The sequence below is a fragment of the Centrocercus urophasianus genome, unplaced genomic scaffold (assembly GCF_019232065.1).
Source record: "Centrocercus urophasianus isolate 14NV4802_14NV808 unplaced genomic scaffold, USGS_Curo_1.0 seq_15, whole genome shotgun sequence".
In the NCBI taxonomy this organism is placed as follows: Eukaryota; Metazoa; Chordata; class Aves; order Galliformes; family Phasianidae; genus Centrocercus; species Centrocercus urophasianus.
The window spans coordinates 44,550,755-44,566,545 of record NW_024884697.1 but is presented as its reverse complement, the minus strand read 5'-3'; the positions used below and the strand labels follow the sequence as shown (position 1 = coordinate 44,566,545).

General features: G+C 41.7%; 3 non-coding genes across 3 annotated transcripts; 1 reads left to right on the top strand and 2 right to left on the bottom strand.

Moving 5' to 3' along the window:
- Positions 1–7,177: 7,177 nt before the first annotated feature.
- On the bottom strand, positions 7,178–7,249 carry TRNAW-CCA. The gene has a single exon. It is a non-coding gene; the product is annotated as a tRNA-Trp (tRNA).
- A 366-nt stretch (positions 7,250–7,615) lies between these two features.
- On the top strand, positions 7,616–7,687 carry TRNAD-GUC. Its single transcript has one exon. It is a non-coding gene; the product is annotated as a tRNA-Asp (tRNA).
- A 172-nt stretch (positions 7,688–7,859) lies between these two features.
- TRNAD-GUC lies at positions 7,860–7,931 on the bottom strand. The gene has a single exon. It is a non-coding gene; the product is annotated as a tRNA-Asp (tRNA).
- Between the last annotated feature and the right edge of the window lie 7,860 nt (positions 7,932–15,791).

The window sequence follows — 15,791 nt, the reverse complement described above, 5'->3', positions numbered from 1 at the left end:
GTGAAACCTGCAGCAATTGCAGCACAGAGAGGCAGTAGGTGGTGCATTTCAGCAGTGACAACAGTAATACTGGGTCACTTCTGCTGGTGAAGATTTTAACAGTGTAATATTCAGGCTTTTGGTCATTGCTGGCAGGAGGTATAGCTAGTGGGGATGAGTATGCTGAAAGAATAGTGTTTCGTAGCTGAGAATTTGCTCTATCAAGTTGTGTTGTACATTTTGTACCTTATAGTTTCCATGGAAATAAAATAGCATGCATTACTTTTGGATCAATAGAAAACCAGTGCAGATATCATTTAACATCCCCACAGACAATAAATGATATTATCCTCTAGGCCAGAAGCTTGTTTTCTCTGGCTGCTTCTTAGTGGCATAGTGCAGCCATTTGCAACTCCATACACAGTTCAGTAAATCCAATACAGCTGGTGTTGGATTTTCTTGTGAGTGACCCTTAGCAGTGGAAGGATGGAAAATGTTGAGTTTGAAGCCAGTTTGCACCTTTTAATCAAATTACATTGATGTTGTCTGGTTTTAATGTACAAGGTGTAGCATTTAAAAAATGCAACAGCACTATGGTACGATGTAGAGAATCAGTGCAAAGCTACAGTCTGGATTTGGGATTGTTCATTAAAAATGGGTGGGCTCACTGTTGTGTTGGATTTGTAATTTTTCTTTCTACTGTCAGGCAAAGCTAATACAGAAACATAAAGACAGCAGAAACTCAGGATCATGTGTTTTGGTTAACTTCAAAATCCAGAAGAGTGATTGTGGAACCACAGTCTGAAAGGGACCTTACAGATGGTATTTACATTTCATTTATATTTTGCAAGCTATTTCCTCAACCACATAAATATGTATCACCTTTCATTAATGATTTTTTCGGTTACATTTTTACATCGCACAGACCCTGGGCTTTTATTGCCTTACCTTCAGCTGTTTCCACAGGGGACAAAGTTAAAAAAGCATCATTACGACACTTTGTATCACCCTTTTCCAGAGTGGTAGACTGCTCTGTGAAGGCAAAACCTTGTCACAAACCTGTCACTTATTCCTTGGCCCTACACTTTTCATTGTTTCTCCCTGGGAGCAACAGGCTTTCTCCTGATGAGGTAAAAGTAGGAGAAGAAATAAGGAAGAGATCCAAAATGTGAACACACATAACGATTAGCACTGGAACCTGCAAACCTGCAGCTATCACTGTAGTCAGACCTTGATACAGCTAAGGATCTGCACCTCTACCATTTGTTTTGTTTGAGGGAAACAAAGCTTCCATGATGTAACATAACACAGCAGCCAAAGGGAACAACTTAATTACAGACAAGCCCAAAAGAGCTTTCTAGTGTCGTTTCAGAAAAAAGAGAAACAACCAAAGTGGTACATATACCTATTAGATTATTTGCATTTTGAGTATTGAATACACACTTGTTGTTTAGCCATGCCTTCTGAGAAGTGTTCTAGTATTTACGTGTTTACTGCTAACAGCAAGTTCTGGCTTTCAAAGACCAGAATATCCAAACCTACCTGAAAAACAGGCAGTCACATTTTATCTCTTGTCAGTATAAACAGTGACAAAAAGCAAGTTTAGGAAAAAAAGTGAAAATGGAATGAGACTATAGTGATCTTCAGTGGTTGAAAAGCAGCCGTAAGCTTGCCTAAAAATGTGAAATATGCTAAAAGTAGAAGCCAAAAATCCTTTCTTCGTAGAACCCTCCCAAATGTCTGGAATTTGTTAGCTTTCCTGAGCGTCAGAAGAGATTTTCAGTCATAAAGTCATCTTTGATATGTAAAGACCTAATGCCTTCTAAATTATCTCGGATTTCTAGCTTAGAGTTCCCCCAAGTTTATGATTCTCAACCTCTAATGCCACCAATAAAAACAAGATATGTCGTTCATCTTGTAGGACGCTAAAAAAAAAAAGACATTATCTCTATCTGTGTGATCAAAAAATTATCCTAAACTCAGCAGAGTTTCTGGATGACATTTAATCCATAATGAAATACACGTGTAGAATTTGCATTCGTGTATAATATTTGCCTCAAAACACATAGTAAAATTGTGAGAACTGTAAATCCATTCATGGCAGAGACATTTAAGGAAATGCTACAGACATGCCCTTGTTCAGACCGAGTCAATAAGGAAATTTTATTATCTAAATAATGTAAAAAACCTATATGAGATGTTAATTCAGTCTTGGTTTATGGTGAGTTTGACAACAAAAATAGCACTTCCTCTTAGGCAATAGAAACTGGAAAGCATTCATACAAATAAAATAAGCAGTTCCTCGATCATTATGGCATAGTATAAGTGTACTTCCTAGAATCACTCATTGCTACTCCACACTCACGGAGCTGGGGAATGCTACAGGTTGCCTGATGGGGCAAACAGGCCAGTGGCTTCCTTCAGTCTGAGCACAGGGATGGCCAGCTCTGTGGGAAGTCTGTGTGACTGTACCCAGGCAGGGAAAGAAATGTGTACAATGGTACAGCTGATTAATAATTTTATATCACTGTCATTATGATAGATGGGGGCCTATATCAATGCAGACTGGAAACAGAACTGTCAGATCCTGCTGAAGTATGCAGACAGAGCTGAAGGAAGGACAGTTTACATGAGAATGTCCTGCACTTTCCAAACAGGAATAATATGGGTGCGTGTTTTTATTGTAAAAGGACAGAAATAAAGCAAAAGCTCTGCTTACCACACATTAGCTATTACTTCTGCTCCAAGGCTTTTTAACCTTGTAAGAATTTAAGTTACTGTCTATATTTAACAAGGAATAATTCCATAAGAAAAAAAGATCTGCATTAAGAGATCAGTCAGGTTACAAACTGCAATATTCAAAAGTTAGGAGACAGAAGCATAGAAGGACACATACTGCAGAAATGCTGCTGAGAAGCAAATACCAATATACTCAGGTGCATCAGAATTAATGGAGCAAGCTGCACAACACTTCTCCGTAACTGAAGAGAACTGTTATCCCCATTTTACCAATAGGACACTGAGAAGGAGAAACATTAGTTAAAAAAATCTCAGACATTGCAAAGTTTGAATGCAACGTTTAATTTTCTCATTTACTTTTGAATGAAATTATTTTGTTGCATGGTAATTGCGGCTTGTTAAAAAGGACGATTCTGCTCTCTGTTCTGTCCTGGGCCTCACACTGCTGACGCTTTCCTCGTGTTGGCTCCAGTACTGTGCTGCCAGGCCCTCATGCTGAGCCAGCAGCTGTTGCTGTGCAATTGTAAGATGTGATGCAAGTGGAATGGTGGAAACAGGCAGGCAGGGATGGTCAGAGGGATGCAAGTCTGACAACTGTGTGACAGCCTGCACTCATGTTAGCTACAGTATGAAACCACACCCTGACAACATCTGCTCCTATTAATAGATCTTTGGTGTTGGCATTAGATGAACTCGCTGTGAGCCGAAGGTATCATCTGGCAACAATCTGGAATGCTTGGAGTAGCGCACCTGCTTTGGCAGCAGCACAGGAATGCAAGCAGATTGTCACTGCTTCTTACATCCATTGGCTCTGACAGGAACTTAGGTGAAGACATAAGAAATTTTGTAGGAGCATGGGAATATATAGCATCCAGCCTGGTTTTCCTCACCTTCATTTTCAGTACGGCTTCTCCATAACTTAGAAAGTTTAAGAACCTACATAGTTCTTTCCAGAGTAGTGGACTATACTTCTGTAACTCAGTTTCTCAATTACCACTTAACTGATTCAGTTTGATAGCAATTTATGCTTTAACACTGCTAATGAAAGAAAGAACTCGTGATATGATAGGAAAAGAACAAGTCACAAAATAATCAAGTAAGGAAGATATTTTCAGGTTGGTGAATACATCTCACGGTGCTGAAGAACTAAGCATCTGCAAAATCTCTAGTGGACGTCTTCAGAAAATGTTACTTCTGTATGAGGGTGCATTCTAGAGAAAAGGCAAATAAAGTGCTCATCTAAAATGAACTCATCTTTCATCCTTAGGGAAAAATGTTAGCAAATAATTTCATGCATTCAGAAGACAAAAATAAGACTAAAAATGTATACCAAGAATAAATCATCTCAAGACAGTTTTCTTCTGTGATGTTCTCCTGAGAGATGGAGTAGAAAGAATAGTTATGTCATAGAACCACAGAGTTCAAGAAGGTTGAGGTTGCCTCAGCCTCTCATGGCTGAGGTTGGTGGGCATATTTGGTCCACCTGGTCCAACCCTCACTCAAGCCTGGACACCCAGAGCAGGCTGCCCAGGCTCATCTATAAGGTTTCTTTTGAAAATCTCCAAGCAGGAGACTCCATAGCCTCTCTGGGCAGCCTTTGGCAGTACTCCATCACTTGCACAGCTCTGATGTTCCTCCTGATGTTCAGGAAGCATTCCTGAACTGTTCCAGTTCGTTGCTCACTGCCTCTTGTCTTGTCACTGGGCACCACTGAAACAAGACTGGATCCATCTTCTCTGCACCCTCCCTCAGGTATTTATAGACATTGATAAGATTCCCTCTGAGCCTCCTCTTCTCTAAGCTGAACAGCTCCAGCCCTCTCAGCCTCTTCTTACAGGAGAGATACTCTAGTACCTTCATCATCTTGGTGGTCAAGATCAAGAACTGGACAGCAGTTGTTGGCCTCACCAACGCTGAGCAGAGCAAAAGGATCCGGAAGGATCACTCCTCTTGACTTGCTGGCACTGCTTTGCCTAATGCTGACACAAATACTGTTATCCTTCTTAGTGGCTAACAGTGGCTTAGTGACTCACATTCAACTTGGTGTTCATCAGGAGCCCCAGGTCCTTTTCTGCAGAGTTGCTTTCCAACTGGGTGGCCCCCAGCACGTACTGGTGCATGGGCTGTCCCTCCCCCATTGCAGGAGTTTGCATTTGTGGAACTTAATGAGACTTGCTAGCTCACCCTCCCCGCCTGCCTAGGTCCCTCTGGATGGGGACACAGCTTTACAGTGAATCACCTATTCCTCGTAGTTACTTATGGTCTATTAATTTACTGAGGGTGCATTATACTCCACCATCCTGATTGTTAATGAAGGTGCTATACAAAACCAGACCCAGTACTGACCGCTTGGGTACTCTGCTTGTTACTGTCCTCCAACCAGACACTGCACCACTGACTACTGCCCTCTAGGCCTGGCTGTCCAGGCAGTTTTTAATCCACCTCACTTTCTGTTCACTAAATATATACATTATTTACATCCTGACTATATAGATATTCTGACCAGTATCTTTCATGCAATATGATCATAAGCAAGCCAGGAGAACTTACAGTAGTTAAGAGTGGTAGGTCCATAGTGTCTTCAAAAATGGTTAATATTTAACTAATTTCTGCAAGGAAAAAAAATCTATCTATCTATCTATTGCAAGAAAACCATCAATATTTTTATGCAAAAACTGTCAATAATTCACTCATTCTCTTCTACACAATCTTTCCATTAGAAATTAGGATGATAGGCTACAACATGTAGATTTGCAGATGAGAGGAACCTAGCAGAGACTGCAAATATATTGGATATATTGGTACTTAAGTTTAATCCTAAGAAACTGGGAACAATCTGGAAAAGTAGAAAGAAGTTAGACAGTGACAAGTGCAAAATATCACAGAATGACAAAATGGCCGGGGTTGGAAAGGACCTCAAGGATCATGAAGGGCCACATGCAGGCCCACCAACCTCCCATTTCATCCTAGAGCAGGCTGCCCAGGGCCCCATCCAGTGTGGCCTTGAACACCTCCAGGGACGGGGCATCCCTGCAAAGGAAGTGCTGTTTGCTGCGGTGAAACACAGGCTGACCCTTGTCAACAGTGTCATGTTAAGGAAGAAAAAAAAGTGTTGACCTCATAATAGAATCATAGAATCACGATGGTTGGAAAAGACCTCTAAGATCACACAGTCCAATCACCCACCTACCACCAATATTGCCCACTAAACCATGACTCTAAGTACTACATGTCCCCTTTCCTTAAACACCTCCAGGGATGGTGACTCCTTGGGCAGCCTGTTCCAACTCAGAAAGGGAAGTGCAGTCAGCACAGCATATGTGGCTGTCCTGCTTGTCTTGTCAGTACCGTACAGCCTGAGCCAGCTGAGTACTGTGTCTGATTCTGGCAACACAAGTAAAGAAAGACCCAGCAAACACAGTCTACTGCTTGAGAACAGGCATCTACAGCGAGACCTAACACATTTCTAATGTGTAAGAAGTTGCTAAGACAAGGAAGGGAACAAATTGTTCCCCAGTGCCACCTAGCAATGGCATGAGTTCTGAACTTAAGTTACAACAAAGGGTACACCGGGGCTAAACAACAGCTGTGAGCGTCAGAGCAGCAGTGATGGCAAAGCGCCAGAGCAAAGACTGCAGGCTCTGTATTTCTAAGGTTTTCAGGGTATATGAAACAAAGACCAGGCTGCAAAAACAGGATTATTTGTCTAAAATAATAATAATAATAATAATAATAATAATAATAGTAATAATAATAATAAAATTGATTCAATTGAGTGTGCTTTCTAAGCCTTCTCTATTCTCTTCATTTTCCTGCCATGGTTTATAACACCATGAGTTCTTACAAACTTGGATCTTTTCTCTGCCATTTTTTTTTTCTCTGTTTCTTAAGTTCAGGACTTACTCTAACAAACTGTTCTGTTTCCTTCCTAAATAAATTTCAGTAAGTGTCTGACTTCCCAATCCACCCAAATAACAAAGCGATTGGTTCTCTGCCTCCTTATCTCAAAACTAGAACAAAACGAAGTGTTTTCTCGACCTTTCTGTCTCTGGAAATGGCCACTCTGGGAACATTCCACTATTTCACAGCCGAAAAAGAACAATACCTTTGTGAGTATTTCCCTCGAAATTAGGGTTTTCTTAGCCCTTTTCGGTTCCTAAAAGCTAAACCACATCTGCCCCGCGTCTCTCGGCTGGTCCTGTAACACCTGCTTCCCTGTCCCTCCTTTCACTCCTTTTGTTGTTATTCGAATGCATCTTTCCGACTTTTTTTCTTCACATCCTACTTTCTGTGAACGCCTCGCACACTGCTTCATTCCCTTCCCCTCGTTCTACTCGAGTCGCTTCCCGAGGAAATCCGAAGTCCCGCCTCCAAAGCAAAAACAAACAACAACGCCCGTCCCGCCCTTTCCCCTGCAATGAGGGCGGCAAATAGAACGGGAGCAGAAACAAAAGCACAATGACCCCGACGTGATTCGAACACGCAGCCTTCTGATCTGGAGTCAGACGCGCTACCGTTGCGCCACGAGGTCCTACAGCAAACGCTCGGCCAGAGCTTTACAACTCACCTACAACAACTGTCCGCCACCGCGTCGCTTTACTGCCTCAAATCTCCTTTCCTCCCTCACGGGCTCTCTTCCCGCTTCCCGCGCAGATCACTTGACGCCCCTCGCCCACACACCGGCTGCCAGCACCAAGGGCCTCTCGCTCCCTTGGTGGTGTAAAGCTCGTTCTCCGCGGAACTGCCGCCATACGACGGCTCCTGGCTGCTCGCTCCCACTCCACGGCCCTCAGATAATTTCCACGTCCTTTTGCCTGTTCCCTTCGCAATACACTGCTTTCGAGGCAGCTAAACAACACAGATAAAGGATAGGCATGGAGGGGTTCAGTTAAGGCGTTCCTCGTTAGTATAGTGGTGAGTATCCCCGCCTGTCACGCGGGAGACCGGGGTTCGATTCCCCGACGGGGAGGCTGCAAGAGTTTTCTTACTTGCCACCGCCCGGCTGCGTTACCTACACGAAAGATCAACTAAGCGGCGCTTCGAGTGGCGTTCGTGTTTTGGCCGCCGTTTTTGTGCTGTGCCCGACGGCGATCACTGGCATTGATCGCACTGAGAGAGCCGCTGAGGCAAAAGTCTTATTTCTCCCCGTCGGGGAATCGAACCCCGGTCTCCCGCGTGACAGGCGGGGATACTCACCACTATACTAACGAGGACTTGCGAAACACCCGTAACCTCTGGTGCCGCCGCCCCTGCGGCACCCGGCGTCTCTCGCCTCGCTTTAGCGAGGCCGCGCTGGGCAGCGGTCTGCAGAAGGCGGGGCCGCGAGGGGCTGTGTGCTGGAGCTCGTTGTGCAGGCAGTGGCCGTTGTTCATGTGGGTGCTGCTGTAGCCAGTTTGCTGGCACGAGGGGATGCGTGGATAGCCTCCCACCCGTAGCTTGTTTCCTCCTACACCCCATAACTGAAGGACCTGTGTGAGCAAACTAGTGAAAACAGCGTAACAAAACCATCAGGCTTGAGACACTGAAGAAGCAAAGCAGCCCAGATAAACTTTACATTTGTGTTTTTGCATCTGGTTCATGCAGACAGTTTCTTTTTACGGGAACCTGAGAAGCTTCAGAGTCAGCAGTCCTTGGGTGAGAGGACTCCAGCACCTGCTCCTCACCTCCCTAAAATGGGAGAGGGGAAAATGGAAACCAATTACTCGGAGACTGGAGAGTAAAAGGCCGAAGGACACACACTGACCATATGTCTTGCACTCGTTTGGTCAGTGGTAACACGGCTGCAGGCTGTATCACAGTGACAGGAAATTATTTGTAATTCACTCATTGTATGAAGCTTTAACTCCATGCATAAAAAGTCAGCTGGAACAAACAAGGCTCCCTTTCAGCAATCTTTGATACCAGGAATATTTCTTTGGACAAAAGGACCCCAGAGTGGCGTTTTCAGACAATCATGGATGAGGAACAAACAACAATCAGTATGTAGAATATCTAAATATAAATGACCTGTGACTGAAGTATTTCAACAAACTGGCCAGCTCCTGAAAGCGTTTGAAAATAAATGTGTTCCTGATGGATGCAGTGGATGCAACAAGAACATACGTTTTATCCTGACAAGTGACAAACATAAGTTAAAGTCTCATAATTGAATTACTTCAGAGTAGTGTCATGAGATGCACTGGCAGGGCTACTATCTAGTGATGGATAGGCTTTAAACCTCAGGGAACAGGATCCGAAGCAGCATTGCTAGGCTGGTCTAAACTTGCCAGGCAGGATCAAGCTTTATTCAAAAGACGCTGATGATTAGATTTAACTTGTGAGACTTCCTGCTGGATCAGATATTGGTTGTCTGCATTTTGTGGGACTGATTGCGCTTGGCTAGTTCAGACTTTTCCACCTGTCACTTCCCAATCTCTTCCTTGATCCCTGTGATCAGGGAACTGAGCTGAGAACAGCCTTGTCTAAGAGGTGGTGCTTGCTGCTGTCCTGAGCTGCTGGTCTTTGCTCACATCTGGTTTTGCCTCAAACTTTTACAAAGACCTCCTCTTTGTTTTTGTGTTTTACCCTATTTTCAGTACATACGTAGCTCAGTACACTGTATGTTGGGGTGTCTTCTCAGGATGGCAACTAGTTTCGTGATGACAGCCCTTGGTCATGCCTCAATCCATTGTCCTGATCCCATTTCTGGACAGGTATTGTTAGCTCCATCATCCATCTTACATATTTTGTATGTCTTCTTCCAACAGGGACAATCCTGAAAAAAAAGTGCCAGTCAATATGCAAACTCATACTTTTGCATAGCCTCTTCCCACTCCCTGTTTGGTAGTGAGAGCAAGAATATCTACCAAAAACACTTGCTCTGATCGAAGCTGGTGATGGTAAATAGGGTTAGGTTAACCAACTATCCTACAGTGGTGAAAATGAATATCTTGACCACTTTTGCTTCTTCAGTGAAGCCTATATGTATTCTGAAGCTGTCCTTTCAAACATATCCTGTGCCTAGATGATGACTTATCTGTAGCTATATAAGAATGAGGTCAGGAGGGGATGTTGAAGTATGAGTCAGAGAAACAAAAGTGCTGTTTTGGGGTGGATGGTCTAATGCAATGCTGCTGCGACTCACAGTTACACAGCAAATATCTTCCCTGTTGATTTGTCACAGAGACCTGTAAGCAAAAAGTGGAACAAGTACTAGAAACTAGTATCAGCACTCCAAGGTCTAGGAAGCTTTTGTCTTCTCCTTGGTATCTGCATATGGCTATTCTGTGTGCCTAATTCAAACCTGCCGTGCTTTCCTCATTATGGTACCAGCTCTGTGATCAGCTCTCATTAGGCTGCTGATCCCTGAAGCAACAGTTGTCTGCAAGAGGCCCTTCATAACCGTGAAGAGCAGCAGGTCTAGGATCTCACTCAACATTGCAGTTGGAAGCTAGTTACCTCCCTTTCAGCTTGCTTAGCTGAAATAAAGCTTGAAACATGGTCATCTGATTGTGTTTTGTAAATAATCACAGATGGGAGATTTTCCGTAAGCTCTTCGTTGCAAGAGATTGTCTTCTCTAACTGTAAATATTTTCTTTCTTTGTATCTGCTTGTAATTTGCCAACTTGCTGCTTGATTGGTTTTCTCTTGTCATTTTGCCATGATTCTCCAGGAAGAGAGTGGCTTCACTGTCTCTGTGCCATCCTACTGGGTATCTAAAGACAACAATTAGATAAAACTGTAGTCTTTTCCAAGCTGAATAAATCCAGCTGTCTCAGTGTCCCATGCTCCAGCTCCCTGGAGTGACCCTCCAATGAATTCATTGCTGTTCATCAATATCTTTCTTGTATTACCCCAAGTTGTGCACAGAGATCAACAAGCAGTATCAGATGCATCCAAAGGCCGTGGGGAACATTAATCACTTCCCTCAACTTACTGGTTGTGGTGTTACTAATGCTGCCCAGTATATGATTAGCTTTCACTGCTGCAAGAGCAATTACTCATATCCATCCTTCTTGTTCTCCAGGACATTTGGGAATTTCTCCATGAAGTTGCTGTTTATGCAGTCAGCTCTTGGTTGGTGCATGGGGCTCTTTTATTCTAGGTGCAGGGCTTTGCATTTAACTTTGCTGAATCTGAAGACATTCATGTTGATCTGTCTCTACAGCCTGGCAAGGCCCCACTGAATGGCACTCATGCCTTTGATAGTATCGGTTGCTTTCCTAATTGGAAACACTGCCTGGCTACCCAGCCTAAAGGCTGAGCTGCACACAGGATCCTCACTCAGCTACGCTGGCACGAGTCCATAAGGAATGGATTTAATGTAGTGCAGTGAGAGATATCTATCATACACGCAAGCCGTATAAATTGCTTTGCTTTGTTTAACCTCACTATGAAAGTGGTCTTCTATTAAGTACATCTTTTTTTTATAAAAACAAAGGACCAATGACCATACTTTTTCTTTTTTCTTTTTTTTTTTTTTTAAATAGGAAGTTATTTGATACTGCAGTTTCTTTCTATTTTCTTGAGATCATTCTCAGTCTTAGAATATGTCCTCTAATATGTTAATACTTAAAAATATATCTGCATTGGAGTAGTCAAGGCAAGTACTGGCTGCCATCTGCACCATGTTGCTTCTGAAGTGCTACAGCCTCTGGAGAGCTGCCCTGATGATTATTTACAGGGTTTTTCAAACCAGAGCTCATGAAGGAAGCTAGACAAAGCAAATCAACTGCCATTGATTTAGATTTGCTGTGCAGTGGTCTATAACCCCATTAGAAATAGGAGAGGGGTCCAAACAGAGAAAGACAAGAAACGCTACCTTCTAAATCAATGTTAAAACAAACAAACAAAAAAACCATTAGGTGAGAAGTGAAGTGCTTCAGTGATGTGGTCCTTAGGATGCCTGAGTCCAGAAGAGCTGCTACGAAACTGGATTTCTTATCTACTTTTTATGCTCTCCACGCATACTCAACCCTTCATCTTTTTGTGTTCTGTTCCACTTCTAATTTTTGTTTGTGCCCTCACCGTGTAGGCTCACAGCACAGGATTTAATGAGCTTTTTACTAAGAATTTATGAGTTAGAAAATAGCATATTGCATTACGTGAATTATTTCTGTACAGCTTTTGGCCCTGTATAAATTCTGTGCAGGCTTGTTGTACACTCTGCATGACATAGTGGCCTTTTTTCTGTGTTAATGTATTTTGATCAAGTCAGAACAAAATTTTAGAAGTTATTTGAAAAAATAATTGACATCACTTAAGGAAGTGAATGATCAGACATCCCACATAAAGCCGACGACTGAAATGCTGAAGAAATTAAAGGTAAAGGGGAGCATGGCAATGTATGTCAGTGCCAGGTGGATTAGTGGGAGGAGGGACTTAGGGGGTTTTCCCTGATTAGCATGCCTGGTATGGTTTGTACAGTACTAAATGCAGCCACACAGCTGGGCAGCTTCCTCTCCATGTCGCATCATGTGAGCTGTCTAATAAAGGATGTCTTTTAAAAACTAGTTGGAGGAATCTCAGGCCTTGAAAATGTATGACCTAACAGTTGTATAATAAAACAGACAAGAAATGCCCATGCAGAACCTAAATTTTCTATTTAGGTAAAAAGTACTCTGAAAGAAAAGTTGAATAATTGAATCTAACCATTTATATTCCTGTGGCATGGTTTAAATCTGCCAGGGATCCCAGTAAGAATAAACTCCTTATCAGAGGGAATCTGCATTCTCATCACTTTTCCCCTCAAAAGGGATTTCTAAATAAATGTACTGAAAAGATACCATAAAAAATGGAAAATTCCTTTAGATCAGGAAAAGTGGAGGCTGGGTGGTTTGAATAAATAGTTTCAGCATTAGAACAGCAAATAACAGTCTTGCTTACAAATCAGAGGACAGGACTCAGTAATTAATGGGCAGGTGGTCAGTCAAGTTTGTATGCAGAATTCAGGTGTAGGAAACGTATAGTTTCAGAGTAGTCTCAAAAGAGTATTTATGTAGCAAAGCCCTTAGAGACATACTAGGACACTGGAAAAATTTGATAGATTGTGTACTGATGTAAGTGTCCTTGCATAATACAGTTCTGAATCCCAGAATATCTCTATCATATGATAGTCATAACTTTATAGCTGTGATGAAAGACTGCAGTGGATCCAAACAATTACACCACTGGTCTGTCTTAGTCTAAAATATGGCATTTCTTAGGATCTTGACATTGTCAGTGATTTGCTTAAATTAGTACAATGGTGCCTAAGAAGAAGAATTCTAGAGATAAACATGGAGAAAATCAAAATCAGTTGTAACATAACTATCAGGTCCAACTCTCACATCATATTGGTTCCAGGAATGAACATCTATCAGTAAAAATGAAAAAAGGAAAAAGAAAAAAAAAAAGAATTTAGTAAAGCAAAACCTACAGAAAGTAATACAGGAAAAAACATCAGAGGCTGAAGTTAGGTGACTAAAGCAAAGATGTCATGAGGCAGAAGCATCACACACAGAAATGAAACATTCTGTAAAGGAGGTGGGGGTGCGTTTAAAGGTGTCTGTTTTCCCAAACTGTGAATGATGCAATGAATTTAACTTTCTCTAAGAAAGCTGATCATCAGAAACTTCTTTTATGTGTACTGATGCTCACTAAGAATAAAAATCAGAGGCAAGTGCAGGTTGAGTAATTATGATGAGGGAAACTGAGCAGATTGAACATCTAAAGCACCTAAAGATGAGCTTAGGGAAGAGGTGCCATTAGTACCAAATAGTCAATGCTTTCTCAAGGTATTAAGTTAGGAAATACACAGAAGAATCTGAAGGATTCATCGTTGGAAAAAAAAATCATATGCTCCCATATGAGAACTTACTAATGCCACAAACCTTGACTAGAGCTGCTCTCTGATGGGTGGTACTGCTGTAAAACTGGAAAATCAATAGGTTAAAAAATGTCAGTGTGCAGAGCCAAGAATTATTAGAAGTCAGTTTAGTTTTTACCTAGTAGCTCACAGAAGGAAAATTGACCTCACCTTGAAAATACTATAAGAACGTGTACTGAAAGCATAAAGGGAAATGCATGTATGTTTCACTGCTTTTGTGAAGTTTCAGAATGATAGACAGATGTGCATCACTGAAAAATGTATCGATGACTCACGATATCCAGAGCTAAGAGTGGAGATGAGAGAGAAGGCAGCATTGTGAGCAGATGTGAAGACATCATGCGGCATCAGTAAGGTACATTTTGTTTAAGAAAGCATTCAGTAATAAATAGAAAGCATAGTGAATGACAGTTTGGAATCTTCTAAATGGCATCCGAGTTAATGGACCTTAGATGAACAATGTGATGTTTGCTGGCAATCCTTCTCTAACAGTTCGACCAGAGGAGGCCATCTGAGCTTGATGAATGTTTTGAAAAAAATTATAATAATTTATAAAAAAGCACAAACTGGTAAGAGCCATCTCAGCAAAAGACAAAGCTGGAAACTCATTTATTTTAATAACCAAGCACTTGATCAAAGCTACCAGCACTGTAGTGATTTATTCTATTGCTGGCATCACTGTGCATTCCTGATGCTCAGGTTGCCACCATTTACTACTTCATTGTGTCGTGCATGGGGAACAAAAGAATACCCTCCATTCTAGTCAAACCCAGGGCTGATGGGGTAACAGTTTCCTCTATTCACATTTCCTTAGGATGTGGGGGTTACATAGCATGGAAACTACATTATTTTTTGCCTTACCCAAGGGAGTGCTGTAAAGTCAGGTAATCTGTGCACCCAGGGAAACATGGAGAAATCTCAAGTGTTCCCTGTGGTTTACAAAAGCTCTTATTTCAGGAGTTGGTTTATATCCTTGCCATACATTGTACAAGTGGCTTTTCCATTTTGTGGCTTTCCTCATCTTTTCCCCACCTCTTTTCAGAATTCATCTACCTCCACTACCTTTTTGTTTGTTTGTTTGTTTCTCTACTAATAAGGAAAAAATACGATGTCCCAGCTCTTGTGCAAGTCAGAGGCATGCAAAAGAGCCACCAAAAGGCTAGAGGAAACTGCTAGTCCTCTTTGGCTGTGCCAGAAGATGATTGGCCTCTTTGTCTTCTAACACTATTTTCAGTGGGTGGATGAGGAATAAAAGAATAGTAGATAGGTTTTTCATTTTATCAACTGGAAGAAGGAAGATAGTATAAAATAAAACATTAAAAAGCCCCTACAGAAATTAACTGCCATTTCCAATACCCGTGACAGGGAAAAGCAAATGTGCGCATTCACCAGAGATTGTCCAGGATGTGATGGATAGTTAGCCATCTTGTTCAAGTGTAGAAGCCTGGCACTTTAAAAAGATGCAGAAATGAATCACATGCACTTAAAATTTGAGACAAGAGATGAATATTTAACAATTGAACAGCCAAAGCCATAAATGAGGAAATGTTGAGAATGAGGTGCTTAGCACAGCTGCTAAAAGCTGAGTTCTACAGTACAGTGTCTCTGCAGTACGTTGCCTGACAATCAGAAAATTAATTCTAATAAAATGAAAGAAAAAACAGTCAGATAAAAAGTATCAGATGTATTACTAGGTACAATCAGGTGAAGTTCAGAGAAGGCAGGACATTTTGCAAAATTCTCACAGCTGTTGAAGATGGGAGATGTTATCTGCACTTGCTGGCTTGGAAATGCCACCTCAGAGAGACGAGAAAAAGGCTGAGTAATTGGTGTGGGGCAATATGTGAAGGGAGTCATTGTTGAGATAACAATAATTTAAATTATGGGTTATTAAAGTTCAGCAGAATGTGAAATAATACTTCTGTTCCTGGGGAAGAAGTTTAAGCAGTGTTTCATCAATTACATCGATGTTTCTCATCACATGTGATTTGAATGTGAAGGAATTTTTGCTTTAAAGTGTGCTCTTTCTTTCACTACTGCTTATCAGGAAAGTCATCTTCCCTTGCGTTTCTTTGCAAAGGCACTAGAATATTAAGATTGCAATTGCACTGGCTCCCTCTGGTGGCATCCAGACGAAAGCCATTGATTCACAATTTGATGTCAGAAATGGAGGTTGTTATTTTATTTTAAACGCTGTATTAAACATAGCAGAAATGAGTAGTCGTAT